An 18,269-nucleotide genomic window follows, 5' to 3' on the forward strand; every position below is an offset into this window, starting at 1 on the left:
CAACGTCCCAGTGTGTAACTTGAAGAAGAACGTCTTCACACCCGCTGGCACCAACATTTTTCGTACTCTTTTTAAAACATTTCCTGCTTGGCCTCCACTATACATAGATCGATAGATTGGCTCTGGGAAGACAGAGTCGAGCAAATCTTTTAACAATTTCTTACGCGTGACATTAGAAAGATATTCCAAACTGAAGCGCGCATTCAGAAACCGGAAAGCAGAGACCACTTCTTTCAAAAACCTACTTGCACTGTATCTCATCCCGTCCACACTGGAAATAACATAGTTTGGCAAAGCCGAAGAAAGCCTCACTTGAATAAATGTCCGCAGGAAAGGGTCGCGTTGATCTCGAAGAAACAGAAATCTTGACACCACCTGCCTCAGGTACAAGTGTGGCAAGGAAAGACCCCCTTTTCTCAAACGCAGAAATAAATTATCACGTTTAGTCCTCTCCCATGAGGACTGCCAAACAAAAACTGCGAAGAGACGATGAAACTTTTGAATGCTAAGTCGAGAGCATGAAAGGACCTGCAACAAATAGCACACTTTTGAAACCAGATATACATTGCATATGTTTGCGCGCGTGAATACAGACAGTTCCTTCCCCGACCATTTCTGTGCACGCGTGGAGAGTTCTTGAATTTTCTCCTTCCAAAAGTCATCGTTATCTCGATACTTGTCAAGAGGTACACCTAGGTATTTGGAAGGAACATGTGACCATTTTACACTTGCATGAAACAAAGGCGCTGATGCCCAATTCCCATGCCAAAGGCCCGCACACTTGTCCAGGTTAACAACGCTATTGGTTACATCACAAAATCTACGAACAACCGACATCGCATGTTCTATGCTGCTGTGGTCACTACAGAAAACTGCCACATCATCGGCATAAGCCAATACTTTAATTTCACATGCTTCCAGTTCGAAACCACGAATACAGCTGTTATTTATTACATTTCGGCAAAGTGGCTCCAGGTACAGAGCGAAAAGTAGCGGTGACATTGGGCAGCCTTGCCGCACGGATGCTCTAACGGCAATTCTGTCTGTGAGCTCTCGGTTAACAACCAGATTCGTGGTGCAGTTGCTATAGGCCATTTTAACCCCTTTTAAAATAACTTCTCCAACACAGACATGTTCAAGGATTTTAAAAAGAATGTCATGACATACACGGTCAAATGCCTTCTCTAAATCAATTTGCAACATTGCGACTCGCCTAAAGTCAGCGTCACAGCATTCCAGTATACTCCGAGTGACATGAACATTCGTGAAGATGGTCCGCCCTTGAATTCCACATGTCTGGTGGGGGCCAACCAAGATGTCGATAACTGATTGTAAACGTTTGGCTAATACTTTCATAAAAGTTTTATAATCAACATTAGTAAGCGTTATCGGCCGATAACCTGTAACTTGCTTAAGCTGAGCAGGATTGTCAGTTTTCGGTATAAGTACTGTATGTGCACGAGAAAACGACGGTGGTAAAATACCAGTTCTATATGACTCTTCATAAACGCGTTGCAAAATGAGAGCAGTTTCACGTTTGAACGCCTTATAAAATTCTGCTGTTATCCCGTCAGTACCTGGCGATTTCCCCAAGTGAAGCTCATCAATAGCGCATTCCAATTCCGCTGTTGATAAGTCGGCAGACAGGATGTCAGTGTCTTCACTGGTCAGTCGGGGTAACAGACTTAAAAATTCATCCTGAAAGGCCTGTACATCTGCCGATTTGGAAACGAACAAATCACGGTAATGCTCACTGAAAGCCTCCCTTATCGCCTTGGGATTGTCTGTCAGAATGCCTTTGTTTTCAATTTCTACGATATCTTTTCTTCTAGCGTATCTTTTTTCTGTCGTCAAATTTCGCCTACTGGGCATATCATCTGCCAGCAAGCGATCTGCTCGTGCACGAATTGCAGCTCCCTGAAACAATGTCGCATCGATAACCTCAAGCTTTGCTTTAACTTCGCTGATAAGGTCACTGTATAGTCCCGGAGCTCTATTTTCCTCTGTAATTAATTCTTTCAACATCTGTTTTAGGTTCTTCTGTTTCGCTTTCTCAGCGTGCTTGATTTCTACGGACCTTTCAATAGCCCTCATTTTGACATCAATTTTGAATTCCTCCCACTTTTCTGCCCAACTTTTTCCATAATTCAACCGAACTTCTTCTAACACGTTCTTTATTTCTAAAAAAAACGAATCGTCCTTTAGTAACTTTGCATTCAGTTTCCACAAGTCCCAGCTGAATTTCGCTTGAGGTGTCACATTCCTGCCAATGGTAAATATGACACAACAGTGATCGCTAAACGTAACCGGTTCGACGATGTAGTTATCGCAAATTGCCGCCAGGTCAAGGGAAACGTAAGCTCTATCTAGCCTAGCATGACTACACCCTTGAAAATGTGTATAATGACGCCTCATTCCGCCCTTTGCAAACTGGGCTACGTCTTGAAGTGAATACTTTTCAATGTTTTCTTTCAAGAAAACAGCACTTTCGCTTTCGGTGACTGTTGAGCCTGATCGGTCATCTGCACTGAGAACACAATTGAAATCCCCTAAAAGAATGACAAGTCTATTGCATTCCAGATACGCACATAGTTCCTGGAAAAACAAAAGTCGTTCACGGGGTTTCGTAGGAGCATACACACAGATAACTCTCAAATATTCCTCCCCGTACAACAGATCACAGAACACAAACCTTCCCCTCGTGCAATACACCACTGCTTGTTCCTCGATATTAAGACTGTTCTTAATTAACAGAACACAGCCCGCTGATGTCCCCACTGCATGACTAGCACGCACGTTATATCGCGGCTTGAACTGCGCAACCATAGCGTCTGTCGCGCTCGCACTCTCTACCTTTGTTTCTTGTACTGCAAGAATGTCCAGGTCTTTCTCATAGAGCAGGCGCCTTAGCTGACATTGTTTACGTCTAGCTGCTAGTCCACGCACGTTTAACGTGCCGCATTTTAAATTTGACGGAAGACAAGCCATGCTGAAAATCCTGAGCACAAAAAGGTACAAGTCCCTTACCAGGCGTACGCCTTACCCTCCGAGAAGGGGCGATTAATCAGCGCTCCTTGCGCTGCGCACGGGAGACGCGGACGATGAACGACACTCAGGCACATACTTCCCCTTGGCCCCGGTGGGTCTGAGCCACTGGCGCTCAAGGCGTTGCGACCTGACCTCGGTGGAAGGTTGTGAAGGGGACGGCAACACCGTCTTGGCACGCTTAGCCGGACCGAAGGTGTCATGTGATGCCCTTTCATCCTCGACTGGCTCCGCTTCGGCGTTCATGGCAGACGCCTGGTCACTCATCGGCGGCGTTTCAGTCGCGTTGCTCAAAGCTCGTTGTTCGTTCGGCGTCTTGCTCGAAGTTTCCATGTTTCCGTTGGAGACGCTTCCCTGTTCCCCAGACGCACTCTTCTTTGGACGGTCATCAGGGGCCGCCGTTTCAGCTTCCTCAACGTCCATGATATCCTGTTTATCATCACAGTCCTCTGAGGCCGCCCCTAGCACATTGGCGTACGTACGTATTAAGTCCTCACGGACATGACCAAAGGCTCGGCACTTAGTGCAGCGGGGCGTCTGGCAGTCGCGGCGGATATGCCCGCGTCTGCGACATCGGAGACAAACAGGCGCCCTACCGGGCACAACCACAAGGACGGAGCCCCCGTAGAATTTGAAAAGATGCGGTAGCTCCTCCGCCGTGACTCCCTCTTTAAGCACCATTCGAGCGACACGTGTTGTCGACTCCGCCGATTCAAATCCTGGAACACACCATTCCTCATGCTGAATTTCCATCACTTCCCCAAACTCGCTCAGGGCCTTCCGTAGAGTCTCACTGGGTATGTGAAATGGCACCCAGTGAATCTTCACCTTGATCTCCTTTCGACAGGGATCAATAATGGCACAGTAACCGCCTTTCACACTCAGGCCCCCGGCCGCAAGTACAGCGTCCTTCGCCTCCTGGGTGCGGAACCTCACGAGCCAGAGGTGGCTCATCTGGTAAGCGCCAATGACGCTGACATCCCTAAGGACGCCGGCATCTTCTAATGGTTGACGAAAGTCCTCTATTCGATACGGACGATTCGAGGTATAACCGTGCAAGAAAACACACAAACGCATACCTTCGTCAGCCGGCAGTGACGGTAGCAGAAAGCGATAACCAGGAGGTGGTCCAGACACCGATTCATCCCGACCAACAAAGGCCGTTGCGACACCTCGCCCGGAGCGAGCCATTTCTGCGTCCGTCTAGCAGGGCAGCCAGAAGCAGAATCTCACATGGTATGGCCGATGGCGAGAGACAGTGCTTTCCGAGTCTTTATGTACTGTGTTTGGCCCTCCAGGATGCAAAACTGCGCATGGATACTTCCCTCGCTCGTGGCAACAGCCGCCAAGCGTGCAGTTACCTGCCCTGCGCTTTTCTCAGCCGTTCTGGCGAACCTAAACCACTGCGGCATGCACGGAAAGAGCAGCGGGAGCGAGCCTGTGTTGTTTACACATGGACCGGCAGTGGGTGCGGTGCATGGTGCGGTGGGCGCATATTGTGCGCTTCTGCGCAGTGTTATGCGCACACTGGGCCTCCCAGCTATCTTGGGGCTTTGCTAGAGTTTAATCTGCAGTGTACCCGCCGCGGCAGACGTCAGAATGACAGCCGAGACGCCACGGGTTCGCTTCGAGTTTTGCCACAGTTTCGCGTCCGCACGTACTACACGTTGGACACGTTGCCGATGAGATTGTATTATCGATAACAAAATAACGTCACCTCCTATAGTTGCCTGAGACACTGCGCAACTATGACAGAAAAAAAAAAACGTGAAGGGCGAATAAAAATGCAAAAGAAATGCCATCAGCACTCGGTGTTCCCAGGTGGTCTCCCTCCCAAGTACTGACCGAGCCCAATGCTGCTTAGCTTCGGTGATCGGACGAGAACCGGCGTATTCAACATGGTATGGCCGATGGCGAGAGACAGTGCTTTCCGAGTCTTTATGTACTGTGTTTGGCCCTCGAGGATGCAAAACTGCGCATGGATACTTCCCTCGCTCGTGGCAACAGCCGCCAAGCGTGCAGTTACCTGCCCTGCGCTTTTCTCAGCCGTTCTGGCGAACCTAAACCACTGCGGCATGCACGGAAAGAGCAGCGGGAGCGAGCCTGTGTTGTTTACACATGGACCGGCAGTGGGTGCGGTGCATGGTGCGGTGGGCGCATATTGTGCGCTTCTGCGCAGTGTTATGCGCACACTGGGCCTCCCAGCTATCTTGGGGCTTTGCTAGAGTTTAATCTGCAGTGTACCCGCCGCGGCAGACGTCAGAATGACAGCCGAGACGCCACGGGTTCGCTTCGAGTTTTGCCACAGTTTCGCGTCCGCACGTACTACACGTTGGACACGTTGCCGATGAGATTGTATTATCGATAACAAAATAACGTCACCTCCTATAGTTGCCTGAGACACTGCGCAACTATGACAGAAAAAAAAAAAACGTGAAGGGCGAATAAAAATGCAAAAGAAATGCCATCAGCACTCGGTGTTCCCAGGTGGTCTCCCTCCCAAGTACTGACCGAGCCCAATGCTGCTTAGCTTCGGGGATCGGACGAGAACCGGCGTATTCAACATGGTATGGCCGATGGCGAGAGACAGTGCTTTCCGAGTCTTTATGTACTGTGTTTGGCCCTCGAGGATGCAAAACTGCGCATGGATACTTCCCTCGCTCGTGGCAACAGCCGCCAAGCGTGCAGTTACCTGCCCTGCGCTTTTCTCAGCCGTTCTGGCGAACCTAAACCACTGCGGCATGCACGGAAAGAGCAGCGGGAGCGAGCCTGTGTTGTTTACACATGGACCGGCAGTGGGTGCGGTGCATGGTGCGGTGGGCGCATATTGTGCGCTTCTGCGCAGTGTTATGCGCACACTGGGCCTCCCAGCTATCTTGGGGCTTTGCTAGAGTTTAATCTGCAGTGTACCCGCCGCGGCAGACGTCAGAATGACAGCCGAGACGCCACGGGTTCGCTTCGAGTTTTGCCACAGTTTCGCGTCCGCACGTACTACACGTTGGACACGTTGCCGATGAGATTGTATTATCGATAACAAAATAACGTCACCTCCTATAGTTGCCTGAGACACTGCGCAACTATGACAGAAAAAAAAAAAACGTGAAGGGCGAATAAAAATGCAAAAGAAATGCCATCAGCACTCGGTGTTCCCAGGTGGTCTCCCTCCCAAGTACTGACCGAGCCCAATGCTGCTTAGCTTCGGTGATCGGACGAGAACCGGCGTATTCAACATGGTATGGCCGATTTTTTTTTTTTTTTTGTCTTTATTGCCTGTTTTGACAGATTACAACAGATCATAAACAGATGTTCTGCGCTGCACACTCAAACAACAAGAACGGACATGTGTTTCACTCGCGTGAGAAAATCAAAACTGTCTCAGGGAACACAACTCTCCCATCAACTCGATAACTTCATCTCCAAAACATAGCTCCTTGTACACTTCACGTAGCTTAAATATGTTTTCTTTGAAGTAATCGCGGACAGAACGCGCATCTTCATCACAGTGTCGTACAGCCATCCTGCTTCGCCAAATACTGTGCAGGCCAAGCAGGAAAATTACATCATATTTATAAAGATCCGGCTCTATGTCCAGGAATCGTATCCCATACGGCGTTAGGGGTAAGTCTTTCTTTATTGTACGCTGGAGCACGTCCCAAAAGAGCAGCGCATCCCAGCAATCAATAAAAACGTGTTCTATTGACTCTGGTTTGCGACACAACAAGCAGTCAGCACCCCATGGTAGAAACAATCCCTTTTCCTCCATCCATGTTTTAACCAGCAACGTCCCAGTGTGTAACTTGAAGAAGAACGTCTTCACACCCGCTGGCACCAACATTTTTCGTACTCTTTTTAAAACATTTCCTGCTTGGCCTCCACTATACATAGATCGATAGATTGGCTCTGGGAAGACAGAGTCGAGCAAATCTTTTAACAATTTCTTACGCGTGACATTAGAAAGATATTCCAAACTGAAGCGCGCATTCAGAAACCGGAAAGCAGAGACCACTTCTTTCAAAAACCTACTTGCACTGTATCTCATCCCGTCCACACTGGAAATAACATAGTTTGGCAAAGCCGAAGAAAGCCTCACTTGAATAAATGTCCGCAGGAAAGGGTCGCGTTGATCTCGAAGAAACAGAAATCTTGACACCACCTGCCTCAGGTACAAGTGTGGCAAGGAAAGACCCCCTTTTCTCAAACGCAGAAATAAATTATCACGTTTAGTCCTCTCCCATGAGGACTGCCAAACAAAAACTGCGAAGAGACGATGAAACTTTTGAATGCTAAGTCGAGAGCATGAAAGGACCTGCAACAAATAGCACACTTTTGAAACCAGATATACATTGCATATGTTTGCGCGCGTGAATACAGACAGTTCCTTCCCCGACCATTTCTGTGCACGCGTGGAGAGTTCTTGAATTTTCTCCTTCCAAAAGTCATCGTTATCTCGATACTTGTCAAGAGGTACACCTAGGTATTTGGAAGGAACATGTGACCATTTTACACTTGCATGAAACAAAGGCGCTGATGCCCAATTCCCATGCCAAAGGCCCGCACACTTGTCCAGGTTAACAACGCTATTGGTTACATCACAAAATCTACGAACAACCGACATCGCATGTTCTATGCTGCTGTGGTCACTACAGAAAACTGCCACATCATCGGCATAAGCCAATACTTTAATTTCACATGCTTCCAGTTCGAAACCACGAATACAGCTGTTATTTATTACATTTCGGCAAAGTGGCTCCAGGTACAGAGCGAAAAGTAGCGGTGACATTGGGCAGCCTTGCCGCACGGATGCTCTAACGGCAATTCTGTCTGTGAGCTCTCGGTTAACAACCAGATTCGTGGTGCAGTTGCTATAGGCCATTTTAACCCCTTTTAAAATAACTTCTCCAACACAGACATGTTCAAGGATTTTAAAAAGAATGTCATGACATACACGGTCAAATGCCTTCTCTAAATCAATTTGCAACATTGCGACTCGCCTAAAGTCAGCGTCACAGCATTCCAGTATACTCCGAGTGACATGAACATTCGTGAAGATGGTCCGCCCTTGAATTCCACATGTCTGGTGGGGGCCAACCAAGATGTCGATAACTGATTGTAAACGTTTGGCTAATACTTTCATAAAAATTTTATAATCAACATTAGTAAGCGTTATCGGCCGATAACCTGTAACTTGCTTAAGCTGAGCAGGATTGTCAGTTTTCGGTATAAGTACTGTATGTGCACGAGAAAACGACGGTGGTAAAATACCAGTTCTATATGACTCTTCATAAACGCGTTGCAAAATGAGAGCAGTTTCACGTTTGAACGCCTTATAAAATTCTGCTGTTATCCCGTCAGTACCTGGCGATTTCCCCAAGTGAAGCTCATCAATAGCGCATTCCAATTCCGCTGTTGATAAGTCGGCAGACAGGATGTCAGTGTCTTCACTGGTCAGTCGGGGTAACAGACTTAAAAATTCATCCTGAAAGGCCTGTACATCTGCCGATTTGGAAGCGAACAAATCACGGTAATGCTCACTGAAAGCCTCCCTTATCGCCTTGGGATTGTCTGTCAGAATGCCTTTGTTTTCAATTTCTACGATATCTTTTCTTCTAGCGTATCTTTTTTCTGTCGTCAAATTTCGCCTACTGGGCATATCATCTGCCAGCAAGCGATCTGCTCGTGCACGAATTGCAGCTCCCTGAAACAATGTCGCATCGATAACCTCAAGCTTTGCTTTAACTTCGCTGATAAGGTCACTGTATAGTCCCGGAGCTCTATTTTCCTCTGTAATTAATTCTTTCAACATCTGTTTTAGGTTCTTCTGTTTCGCTTTCTCAGCGTGCTTGATTTCTACGGACCTTTCAATAGCCCTCATTTTGACATCAATTTTGAATTCCTCCCACTTTTCTGCCCAACTTTTTCCATAATTCAACCGAACTTCTTCTAACACGTTCTTTGTTTCTAAAACAAACGAATCGTCCTTTAGTAACTTTGCATTCAGTTTCCACAAGTCCCAGCTGAATTTCGCTTGAGGTGTCACATTCCTGCCAATGGTAAATATGACACAACAGTGATCGCTAAACGTAACCGGTTCGACGATGTAGTTATCGCAAATTGCCGCCAGGTCAAGGGAAACGTAAGCTCTATCTAGCCTAGCATGACTACACCCTTGAAAATGTGTATAATGACGCCTCATTCCGCCCTTTGCAAACTGGGCTACGTCTTGAAGTGAATACTTTTCAATGTTTTCTTTCAAGAAAACAGCACTTTCGCTTTCGGTGACTGTTGAGCCTGATCGGTCATCTGCACTGAGAACACAATTGAAATCCCCTAAAAGAATGACAAGTCTATTGCAGTCCAGATACGCACATAGTTCCTGGAAAAACAAAAGTCGTTCACGGGGTTTCGTAGGAGCATACACACAGATAACTCTCAAATATTCCTCCCCGTACAACAGATCACAGAACACAAACCTTCCCCTCGTGCAATACACCACTGCTTGTTCCTCGATATTAAGACTGTTCTTAATTAACAGAACACAGCCCGCTGATGTCCCCACTGCATGACTAGCACGCACGTTATATCGCGGCTTGAACTGCGCAACCATAGCGTCTGTCGCGCTCGCACTCTCTACCTTTGTTTCTTGTACTGCAAGAATGTCCAGGTCTTTCTCATAGAGCAGGCGCCTTAGCTGACATTGTTTACGTCTAGCTGCTAGTCCACGCACGTTTAACGTGCCGCATTTTAAATTTGACGGAAGACAAGCCATGCTGAAAATCCTGAGCACAAAAAGGTACAAGTCCCTTACCAGGCGTACGCCTTACCCTCCGAGAAGGGGCGATTAATCAGCGCTCCTTGCGCTGCGCACGGGAGACGCGGACGATGAACGACACTCAGGCACATACTTCCCCTTGGCCCCGGTGGGTCTGAGCCACTGGCGCTCAAGGCGTTGCGACCTGACCTCGGTGGAAGGTTGTGAAGGGGACGGCAACACCGTCTTGGCACGCTTAGCCGGACCGAAGGTGTCATGTGATGCCCTTTCATCCTCGACTGGCTCCGCTTCGGCGTTCATGGCAGACGCCTGGTCACTCATCGGCGGCGTTTCAGTCGCGTTGCTCAAAGCTCGTTGTTCGTTCGGCGTCTTGCTCGAAGTTTCCATGTTTCCGTTGGAGACGCTTCCCTGTTCCCCAGACGCACTCTTCTTTGGACGGTCATCAGGGGCCGCCGTTTCAGCTTCCTCAACGTCCATGATATCCTGTTTATCATCACAGTCCTCTGAGGCCGCCCCTAGCACATTGGCGTACGTACGTATGCAGTCCTCACGGACATGACCAAAGGCTCGGCACTTAGTGCAGCGGGGCGTCTGGCAGTCGCGGCGGATATGCCCGCGTCTGCGACATCGGAGACAAACAGGCGCCCTACCGGGCACAACCACAAGGACGGAGCCCCCGTAGAATTTGAAAAGATGCGGTAGCTCCTCCGCCGTGACTCCCTCTTTAAGCACCATTCGAGCGACACGTGTTGTCGACTCCGCCGATTCAAATCCTGGAACACACCATTCCTCATGCTGAATTTCCATCACTTCCCCAAACTCGCTCAGGGCCTTCCGTAGAGTCTCACTGGGTATGTGAAATGGCACCCAGTGAATCTTCACCTTGATCTCCTTTCGACAGGGATCAATAATGGCACAGTAACCGCCTTTCACACTCAGGCCCCCGGCCGCAAGTACAGCGTCCTTCGCCTCCTGGGTGCGGAACCTCACGAGCCAGAGGTGGCTCATCTGGTAAGCGCCAATGACGCTGACATCCCTAAGGACGCCGGCATCTTCTAATGGTTGACGAAAGTCCTCTATTCGATACGGACGATTCGAGGTATAACCGTGCAAGAAAACACACAAACGCATACCTTCGTCAGCCGGCAGTGACGGTAGCAGAAAGCGATAACCAGGAGGTGGTCCAGACACCGATTCATCCCGACCAACAAAGGCCGTTGCGACACCTCGCCCGGAGCGAGCCATTTCTGCGTCCGTCTAGCAGGGCAGCCAGAAGCAGAATCTCACATGGTATGGCCGATGGCGAGAGACAGTGCTTTCCGAGTCTTTATGTACTGTGTTTGGCCCTCCAGGATGCAAAACTGCGCATGGATACTTCCCTCGCTCGTGGCAACAGCCGCCAAGCGTGCAGTTACCTGCCCTGCGCTTTTCTCAGCCGTTCTGGCGAACCTAAACCACTGCGGCATGCACGGAAAGAGCAGCGGGAGCGAGCCTGTGTTGTTTACACATGGACCGGCAGTGGGTGCGGTGCATGGTGCGGTGGGCGCATATTGTGCGCTTCTGCGCAGTGTTATGCGCACACTGGGCCTCCCAGCTATCTTGGGGCTTTGCTAGAGTTTAATCTGCAGTGTACCCGCCGCGGCAGACGTCAGAATGACAGCCGAGACGCCACGGGTTCGCTTCGAGTTTTGCCACAGTTTCGCGTCCGCACGTACTACACGTTGGACACGTTGCCGATGAGATTGTATTATCGATAACAAAATAACGTCACCTCCTATAGTTGCCTGAGACACTGCGCAACTATGACAGAAAAAAAAAAAAACGTGAAGGGCGAATAAAAATGCAAAAGAAATGCCATCAGCACTCGGTGTTCCCAGGTGGTCTCCCTCCCAAGTACTGACCGAGCCCAATGCTGCTTAGCTTCGGTGATCGGACGAGAACCGGCGTATTCAACATGGTATGGCCGATGGCGAGAGACAGTGCTTTCCGAGTCTTTATGTACTGTGTTTGGCCCTCGAGGATGCAAAACTGCGCATGGATACTTCCCTCGCTCGTGGCAACAGCCGCCAAGCGTGCAGTTACCTGCCCTGCGCTTTTCTCAGCCGTTCTGGCGAACCTAAACCACTGCGGCATGCACGGAAAGAGCAGCGGGAGCGAGCCTGTGTTGTTTACACATGGACCGGCAGTGGGTGCGGTGCATGGTGCGGTGGGCGCATATTGTGCGCTTCTGCGCAGTGTTATGCGCACACTGGGCCTCCCAGCTATCTTGGGGCTTTGCTAGAGTTTAATCTGCAGTGTACCCGCCGCGGCAGACGTCAGAATGACAGCCGAGACGCCACGGGTTCGCTTCGAGTTTTGCCACAGTTTCGCGTCCGCACGTACTACACGTTGGACACGTTGCCGATGAGATTGTATTATCGATAACAAAATAACGTCACCTCCTATAGTTGCCTGAGACACTGCGCAACTATGACAGAAAAAAAAAAAAAACGTGAAGGGCGAATAAAAATGCAAAAGAAATGCCATCAGCACTCGGTGTTCCCAGGTGGTCTCCCTCCCAAGTACTGACCGAGCCCAATGCTGCTTAGCTTCGGTGATCGGACGAGAACCGGCGTATTCAACATGGTATGGCCGATGGCGAGAGACAGTGCTTTCCGAGTCTTTATGTACTGTGTTTGGCCCTCGAGGATGCAAAACTGCGCATGGATACTTCCCTCGCTCGTGGCAACAGCCGCCAAGCGTGCAGTTACCTGCCCTGCGCTTTTCTCAGCCGTTCTGGCGAACCTAAACCACTGCGGCATGCACGGAAAGAGCAGCGGGAGCGAGCCTGTGTTGTTTACACATGGACCGGCAGTGGGTGCGGTGCATGGTGCGGTGGGCGCATATTGTGCGCTTCTGCGCAGTGTTATGCGCACACTGGGCCTCCCAGCTATCTTGGGGCTTTGCTAGAGTTTAATCTGCAGTGTACCCGCCGCGGCAGACGTCAGAATGACAGCCGAGACGCCACGGGTTCGCTTCGAGTTTTGCCACAGTTTCGCGTCCGCACGTACTACACGTTGGACACGTTGCCGATGAGATTGTATTATCGATAACAAAATAACGTCACCTCCTATAGTTGCCTGAGACACTGCGCAACTATGACAGAAAAAAAAAAAACGTGAAGGGCGAATAAAAATGCAAAAGAAATGCCATCAGCACTCGGTGTTCCCAGGTGGTCTCCCTCCCAAGTACTGACCGAGCCCAATGCTGCTTAGCTTCGGTGATCGGACGAGAACCGGCGTATTCAACATGGTATGGCCGATGGCGAGAGACAGTGCTTTCCGAGTCTTTATGTACTGTGTTTGGCCCTCGAGGATGCAAAACTGCGCATGGATACTTCCCTCGCTCGTGGCAACAGCCGCCAAGCGTGCAGTTACCTGCCCTGCGCTTTTCTCAGCCGTTCTGGCGAACCTAAACCACTGCGGCATGCACGGAAAGAGCAGCGGGAGCGAGCCTGTGTTGTTTACACATGGACCGGCAGTGGGTGCGGTGCATGGTGCGGTGGGCGCATATTGTGCGCTTCTGCGCAGTGTTATGCGCACACTGGGCCTCCCAGCTATCTTGGGGCTTTGCTAGAGTTTAATCTGCAGTGTACCCGCCGCGGCAGACGTCAGAATGACAGCCGAGACGCCACGGGTTCGCTTCGAGTTTTGCCACAGTTTCGCGTCCGCACGTACTACACGTTGGACACGTTGCCGATGAGATTGTATTATCGATAACAAAATAACGTCACCTCCTATAGTTGCCTGAGACACTGCGCAACTATGACAGAAAAAAAAAAACGTGAAGGGCGAATAAAAATGCAAAAGAAATGCCATCAGCACTCGGTGTTCCCAGGTGGTCTCCCTCCCAAGTACTGACCGAGCCCAATGCTGCTTAGCTTCGGTGATCGGACGAGAACCGGCGTATTCAACATGGTATGGCCGATTTTTTTTTTTTTTTTTTTTGTCTTTATTGCCTGTTTTGACAGATTACAACAGATCATAAACAGATGTTCTGCGCTGCACACTCAAACAACAAGAACGGACATGTGTTTCACTCGCGTGAGAAAATCAAAACTGTCTCAGGGAACACAACTCTCCCATCAACTCGATAACTTCATCTCCAAAACATAGCTCCTTGTACACTTCACGTAGCTTAAATATGTTTTCTTTGAAGTAATCGCGGACAGAACGCGCATCTTCATCACAGTGTCGTACAGCCATCCTGCTTCGCCAAATACTGTGCAGGCCAAGCAGGAAAATTACATCATATTTATAAAGATCCGGCTCTATGTCCAGGAATCGTATCCCATACGGCGTTAGGGGTAAGTCTTTCTTTATTGTACGCTGGAGCACGTCCCAAAAGAGCAGCGCATCCCAGCAATCAATAAAAACGTGTTCTATTGACTCTGGTTTGCGACACAACAAGCAGTCAGCACCCCATGGTAGAAACAATCCCTTTTCCTCCATCCATGTTTTAACCAGCAACGTCCCAGTGTGTAACTTGAAGAAGAACGTCTTCACACCCGCTGGCACCAACATTTTTCGTACTCTTTTTAAAACATTTCCTGCTTGGCCTCCACTATACATAGATCGATAGATTGGCTCTGGGAAGACAGAGTCGAGCAAATCTTTTAACAATTTCTTACGCGTGACATTAGAAAGATATTCCAAACTGAAGCGCGCATTCAGAAACCGGAAAGCAGAGACCACTTCTTTCAAAAACCTACTTGCACTGTATCTCATCCCGTCCACACTGGAAATAACATAGTTTGGCAAAGCCGAAGAAAGCCTCACTTGAATAAATGTCCGCAGGAAAGGGTCGCGTTGATCTCGAAGAAACAGAAATCTTGACACCACCTGCCTCAGGTACAAGTGTGGCAAGGAAAGACCCCCTTTTCTCAAACGCAGAAATAAATTATCACGTTTAGTCCTCTCCCATGAGGACTGCCAAACAAAAACTGCGAAGAGACGATGAAACTTTTGAATGCTAAGTCGAGAGCATGAAAGGACCTGCAACAAATAGCACACTTTTGAAACCAGATATACATTGCATATGTTTGCGCGCGTGAATACAGACAGTTCCTTCCCCGACCATTTCTGTGCACGCGTGGAGAGTTCTTGAATTTTCTCCTTCCAAAAGTCATCGTTATCTCGATACTTGTCAAGAGGTACACCTAGGTATTTGGAAGGAACATGTGACCATTTTACACTTGCATGAAACAAAGGCGCTGATGCCCAATTCCCATGCCAAAGGCCCGCACACTTGTCCAGGTTAACAACGCTATTGGTTACATCACAAAATCTACGAACAACCGACATCGCATGTTCTATGCTGCTGTGGTCACTACAGAAAACTGCCACATCATCGGCATAAGCCAATACTTTAATTTCACATGCTTCCAGTTCGAAACCACGAATACAGCTGTTATTTATTACATTTCGGCAAAGTGGCTCCAGGTACAGAGCGAAAAGTAGCGGTGACATTGGGCAGCCTTGCCGCACGGATGCTCTAACGGCAATTCTGTCTGTGAGCTCTCGGTTAACAACCAGATTCGTGGTGCAGTTGCTATAGGCCATTTTAACCCCTTTTAAAATAACTTCTCCAACACAGACATGTTCAAGGATTTTAAAAAGAATGTCATGACATACACGGTCAAATGCCTTCTCTAAATCAATTTGCAACATTGCGACTCGCCTAAAGTCAGCGTCACAGCATTCCAGTATACTCCGAGTGACATGAACATTCGTGAAGATGGTCCGCCCTTGAATTCCACATGTCTGGTGGGGGCCAACCAAGATGTCCATAACTGATTGTAAACGTTTGGCTAATACTTTCATAAAAATTTTATAATCAACATTAGTAAGCGTTATCGGCCGATAACCTGTAACTTGCTTAAGCTGAGCAGGATTGTCAGTTTTCGGTATAAGTACTGTATGTGCACGAGAAAACGACGGTGGTAAAATACCAGTTCTATATGACTCTTCATAAACGCGTTGCAAAATGAGAGCAGTTTCACGTTTGAACGCCTTATAAAATTCTGCTGTTATCCCGTCAGTACCTGGCGATTTCCCCAAGTGAAGCTCATCAATAGCGCATTCCAATTCCGCTGTTGATAAGTCGGCAGACAGGATGTCAGTGTCTTCACTGGTCAGTCGGGGTAACAGACTTAAAAATTCATCCTGAAAGGCCTGTACATCTGCCGATTTGGAAGCGAACAAATCACGGTAATGCTCACTGAAAGCCTCCCTTATCGCCTTGGGATTGTCTGTCAGAATGCCTTTGTTTTCAATTTCTACGATATCTTTTCTTCTAGCGTATCTTTTTTCTGTCGTCAAATTTCGCCTACTGGGCATATCATCTGCCAGCAAGCGATCTGCTCGTGCACGAATTGCAGCTCCCTGAAACAATGTCGCATCGATAACCTCAAGCTTTGCTTTAACTTCGCTGATAAGGTCACTGTATAGTCCCGGAGCTCTATTTTCCTCTGTAATTAATTCTTTCAACATCTGTTTTAGGTTCTTCTGTTTCGCTTTCTCAGCGTGCTTGATTTCTACGGACCTTTCAATAGCCCTCATTTTGACATCAATTTTGAATTCCTCCCACTTTTCTGCCCAACTTTTTCCATAATTCAACCGAACTTCTTCTAACACGTTCTTTGTTTCTAAAACAAACGAATCGTCCTTTAGTAACTTTGCATTCAGTTTCCACAAGTCCCAGCTGAATTTCGCTTGAGGTGTCACATTCCTGCCAATGGTAAATATGACACAACAGTGATCGCTAAACGTAACCGGTTCGACGATGTAGTTATCGCAAATTGCCGCCAGGTCAAGGGAAACGTAAGCTCTATCTAGCCTAGCATGACTACACCCTTGAAAATGTGTATAATGACGCCTCATTCCGCCCTTTGCAAACTGGGCTACGTCTTGAAGTGAATACTTTTCAATGTTTTCTTTCAAGAAAACAGCACTTTCGCTTTCGGTGACTGTTGAGCCTGATCGGTCATCTGCACTGAGAACACAATTGAAATCCCCTAAAAGAATGACAAGTCTATTGCATTCCAGATACGCACATAGTTCCTGGAAAAACAAAAGTCGTTCACGGGGTTTCGTAGGAGCATACACACAGATAACTCTCAAATATTCCTCCCCGTACAACAGATCACAGAACACAAACCTTCCCCTCGTGCAATACACCACTGCTTGTTCCTCGATATTAAGACTGTTCTTAATTAACAGAACACAGCCCGCTGATGTCCCCACTGCATGACTAGCACGCACGTTATATCGCGGCTTGAACTGCGCAACCATAGCGTCTGTCGCGCTCGCACTCTCTACCTTTGTTTCTTGTACTGCAAGAATGTCCAGGTCTTTCTCATAGAGCAGGCGCCTTAGCTGACATTGTTTACGTCTAGCTGCTAGTCCACGCACGTTTAACGTGCCGCATTTTAAATTTGACGGAAGACAAGCCATGCTGAAAATCCTGAGCACAAAAAGGTACAAGTCCCTTACCAGGCGTACGCCTTACCCTCCGAGAAGGGGCGATTAATCAGCGCTCCTTGCGCTGCGCACGGGAGACGCGGACGATGAACGACACTCAGGCACATACTTCCCCTTGGCCCCGGTGGGTCTGAGCCACTGGCGCTCAAGGCGTTGCGACCTGACCTCGGTGGAAGGTTGTGAAGGGGACGGCAACACCGTCTTGGCACGCTTAGCCGGACCGAAGGTGTCATGTGATGCCCTTTCATCCTCGACTGGCTCCGCTTCGGCGTTCATGGCAGACGCCTGGTCACTCATCGGCGGCGTTTCAGTCGCGTTGCTCAAAGCTCGTTGTTCGTTCGGCGTCTTGCTCGAAGTTTCCATGTTTCCGTTGGAGACGCTTCCCTGTTCCCCAGACGCACTCTTCTTTGGACGGTCATCAGGGGCCGCCGTTTCAGCTTCCTCAACGTCCATGATATCCTGTTTATCATCACAGTCCTCTGAGGCCGCCCCTAGCACATTGGCGTACGTACGTATGCAGTCCTCACGGACATGACCAAAGGCTCGGCACTTAGTGCAGCGGGGCGTCTGGCAGTCGCGGCGGATATGCCCGCGTCTGCGACATCGGAGACAAACAGGCGCCCTACCGGGCACAACCACAAGGACGGAGCCCCCGTAGAATTTGAAAAGATGCGGTAGCTCCTCCGCCGTGACTCCCTCTTTAAGCACCATTCGAGCGACACGTGTTGTCGACTCCGCCGATTCAAATCCTGGAACACACCATTCCTCATGCTGAATTTCCATCACTTCCCCAAACTCGCTCAGGGCCTTCCGTAGAGTCTCACTGGGTATGTGAAATGGCACCCAGTGAATCTTCACCTTGATCTCCTTTCGACAGGGATCAATAATGGCACAGTAACCGCCTTTCACACTCAGGCCCCCGGCCGCAAGTACAG

General features: G+C 48.8%; 5 non-coding genes and 2 pseudogenes across 5 annotated transcripts; all 7 read right to left on the bottom strand.

The window, feature by feature from the left end:
• Positions 1 to 4,841: 4,841 nt before the first annotated feature.
• LOC149369283 (5S ribosomal RNA) lies at positions 4,842 to 4,960 on the bottom strand. Its single transcript, XR_016287521.1, has one exon. It is a non-coding gene; the product is annotated as a 5S ribosomal RNA (ribosomal RNA).
• Positions 4,961 to 5,507: 547 nt separating this feature from the next.
• LOC149369284 (5S ribosomal RNA) lies at positions 5,508 to 5,626 on the bottom strand. The gene has a single exon (XR_016287714.1). It is a non-coding gene; the product is annotated as a 5S ribosomal RNA (ribosomal RNA).
• Positions 5,627 to 6,173: 547 nt separating this feature from the next.
• On the bottom strand, positions 6,174 to 6,292 carry LOC149369285 (5S ribosomal RNA; annotated as a pseudogene).
• Positions 6,293 to 11,666: 5,374 nt separating this feature from the next.
• On the bottom strand, positions 11,667 to 11,785 carry LOC149369286 (5S ribosomal RNA). Its single transcript, XR_016287522.1, has one exon. It is a non-coding gene; the product is annotated as a 5S ribosomal RNA (ribosomal RNA).
• A 549-nt stretch (positions 11,786 to 12,334) lies between these two features.
• Positions 12,335 to 12,453, bottom strand: LOC149369287 (5S ribosomal RNA). The gene has a single exon (XR_016287523.1). It is a non-coding gene; the product is annotated as a 5S ribosomal RNA (ribosomal RNA).
• A 547-nt stretch (positions 12,454 to 13,000) lies between these two features.
• On the bottom strand, positions 13,001 to 13,119 carry LOC149369288 (5S ribosomal RNA). The gene has a single exon (XR_016287524.1). It is a non-coding gene; the product is annotated as a 5S ribosomal RNA (ribosomal RNA).
• Positions 13,120 to 13,665: 546 nt separating this feature from the next.
• Positions 13,666 to 13,784, bottom strand: LOC149369289 (5S ribosomal RNA; annotated as a pseudogene).
• Between the last annotated feature and the right edge of the window lie 4,485 nt (positions 13,785 to 18,269).

The sequence above is a fragment of the Amblyomma mixtum genome, chromosome 1 (genome assembly GCF_055824585.1).
Source record: "Amblyomma mixtum isolate Tamu chromosome 1, ASM5582458v1, whole genome shotgun sequence".
Taxonomy (NCBI): Eukaryota; Metazoa; Arthropoda; class Arachnida; order Ixodida; family Ixodidae; genus Amblyomma; species Amblyomma mixtum.